Genomic DNA, 3,634 nt, shown 5'->3' on the forward strand with positions numbered 1-3,634 from the left:
TGGATAAAACAAGATAAGATAAGGTGCTCCGGTATAGAGTATAACATTCCTTGCTTAGCTACACTGTAGATTGGGTAAGGGGTGTTACAATACCCACCATTCTTGTGGGATATCAAAGCTGAAAACTCTGAAAAGATTTTGTGTCCTTTTGCAATGCAAGCATAGAGATGAGATCTGGATTCAAGTCATGTGATGGGTTCTTTTTTTTCCTTTTCCTTAATGTGCAAATCAAGTAAAAGCTAAATTTATGAGATAAAATGGGTACTGAAATGGGAAAAAGAAATTTGCATTGCAAATATGATAAATTTTCTCTCTTTTTTTATTGATTCGATTGATTTTTCTTTCAAATTTGAAATGAATTTCAATTCTTATTAGTTTCACTCTCATTCTCTCTTTGAAACTCTGTAATTGTATATGTTTCTCTCTAGAGTTTGGAAATGGAAGAGGGAGGAACGGAAATAAGATTCTTTGAGAGGTAGAGGAAAATAGAATAATGGCAGCAAATTAACCCTTGCTTCTCCTTCTAATTACAAATGTGCCCTTTATCTCCTTCTTTCTTTTTTTTTTTTTTAATAAAACTACCAGTCTTCTATTTTTTCTCCTTCCTTCTCTTAATCAGACTACTTTTTCCTTCAACTCGCTCCATACCACAAATCAAATAAATATTATATAAAAACCGACACAAAAATTTAAATTAAAAATAAAAATAAAAGTATTTTATAGTTCTTGACAATTGAATACACACATACTACATGCAGACTTATAAATTTTAGTTTTTTTTTAAATGAATTATGCTTATATATATATATATATATATATATATATATATATATATATATATATATATATATATATATATATATATATATTATACACACACATGCATATAAGCTAAACACTCAAAATCTTTTACCAAAATTTGATATTTGAGTTCATCATTAATTGACACTTGGCATAATTATAAAAAATTGACTTTAACTTATCTTTTTCTAATTATAAATTTAATTATTAGTATTGGATAATGTTTGACTAAATAATTTTATCTTAAAATATATAACTTTTAAATTTGAAATATTAGATAAAATATAAGGGAATATATTCAATTTAACTATAATTTTAGTTTATTTCAAACAAACATATTTATATAAATGGCCTTTTTTTAAATATTATTAATTATTTAATTATACATTCATATTTTATACATCAATGTCAATTATAAACTAATTCGTTTTAAAAAAAAACTAAAATTTACTTTTATTCAAGTGTTAAGAACTATAAAAACTCATATTTTTATTTTTGGTAAAATGTTTGTGCCATATTCTTTTATATAATATTTATTTAATATTATATTAACATCTGTTTTATACATATTTTTATAAATTAAAAAATGACAAAAATTCAAAAATTTTTGTAACATATATATATATATATATATATATATATATATATATATATATATATATATATATATAATTTATCTTATATTTGAAATTGAAATAATTATATATTTTCTAATAAAATTATTTTGTTAAAATTATCTAATATTAATAATTAATTTATATTTAGAAAAAGATAAACTAAAGTGAAATTTATTAATAAAATTATTACTTTTAATTGTGCCAAGCGTCAATTATTGGCGAACTCAAGTGTCAGTTTTTTGTTAAAGATTTTTGAGTCCTTAACTTTCAATAATAATAATAATAATAATAATAATAATAATAATAATTAACTATGCATTTCCTAATATTATATCTTATTCCATAGTTTAATGTGCTTCAAATACTAATGTATATATGTATATATAAAATGTTTCAAGTTAGGCTTTTAGCCTCGTCCAACAATGAAATTTTATCACTATTTGAAGAGTAAATTAAAAAAAGGGCCGAAAGCATCATTTTATTCTTGACTTTTTTTGAAAAGTCACTTCTAATTGCATCCTATTTAATATCTAAAGTTTATAAAAGTGTAATTATTTAATCTTGTGATCGGTGAATAAATAGATGTGACTTTCATATGCTCTGACTTTTTATTACACTTTTATAAAGTTTATGAGTTCAATAGTTACATTTTTACATGTTCAAAGGTTTGATAATTATACTTTTATAAAATTTAGATATTAAATATGATGCAATTAGAAGCAAGAGTACCAAGTGATTTTTCATGTAAAGGTCAATGGCTAAAAAATGCTTTGAGTAAAAAAAAAAAAAAACACATGGGTTCAAGTTAAATGTCTTACATAGTAATATAATCTAAAATAAATCAACCCCTAAATGATTGACACGTGTCTATGAGGAAATTTGAGTTATATGAGATTAACAGTATAAGGGTATGCGACTGGAAGACTATAAGAAACCATATACGCAGAAGGCTTCTTAACTAAAGGATCTTAAGTGTAAAAAGGTGGTCGTCTTTACGACTTAAAGGTCGTCCTTGATGACCTAAGGAGTTGGGAACAACCCTCTACCAGTTAGGACAAGAACCACTCGGCTCCTTCATGGTAGAAGCAAGTTTAAGTAACGTGAAAAAGCACCTAGGCTTATTTAATGAGAACCTTATAGCTCACACAATTGGCATCTTACGCAGCAAGTTACCTTTAGTCGATAGGCTTTATATGACCTAATTGCCCACATTTAATGCGCTATAGCCCTATAGGTCTAGGAACCTATAAGTTTACCTACTTTGGGCTTCTAGTAACTACTATTTTAAAAGTTTTAAATTAATTATATCATATGGTGGAACATCGCATGTCATGCTGGCAGAGCATGAGTCAAAGATTAATAACACGTGACTTAGCCTGATTGGGAGGCCATAACTATATATATACTACATGTATTAGGTATTGATATTCCTTGACTCCCATATTTCTCTGAGTTCATTTACTTTGTGTTTATTTTGCCCCTTATGCCTTTATTACCTTAAGCATCAGATTGCGTAGTAGGAAAGATCTCACCTGGCTCTCTTAATCCCTTTTGTTGTACATGCCCAACACTCAATGAAATAGTCGTACCCTGCCAAATAGAAGTTGGGGGCATGTTGAATAGTCTGGCAAGTGCCAGTATAAGTAGCCGAGTATTCATATTTTATGCCCTACAACCCATCTATCAACCTTCAGATAAATTTTAATAATTATTCATGAACTTATATGATTGTAATATTATAGCTTTTCAACTTTAAAATATAACATAAGACCCTCTCAACTTTTAAATTTTATACAGTAAAATCACTCTGACTTCTAATTACCGATTTTCCAGTTAGACGCTGACGTGAACAGATTAGTGTGGTACTTAGTCAATATTTTTTTCTTCTCTCTCATACAAAATATAAAATTATTCTTTTTACACATAAAAATTATTTTCTGTATAGAAAGTAGAAGGATTCAATTTATATGTGGGTTAAGAAAGAAAAAAAGAAATGATAACTAAACATTACACTGGAACTATCCAGCTCAATATCTAACTGAAAACTAATAATTAGAGGCCGGAGAAATTTTACTATATAAAATTTAAAAATTGAGAAAATTTTATATTATATTTTTTAATTAAAAAACTGCAGCGCTACATCTATATAAATTTAAAGAGGTTGTTAAAATTTATCGATGAACCTTCTTGATTTTCTTCCTTTTTTGAGCACACCC

The sequence above is a fragment of the Hevea brasiliensis genome, chromosome 1 (assembly GCF_030052815.1).
Source record: "Hevea brasiliensis isolate MT/VB/25A 57/8 chromosome 1, ASM3005281v1, whole genome shotgun sequence".
NCBI classification, from domain to species: Eukaryota; Viridiplantae; Streptophyta; class Magnoliopsida; order Malpighiales; family Euphorbiaceae; genus Hevea; species Hevea brasiliensis.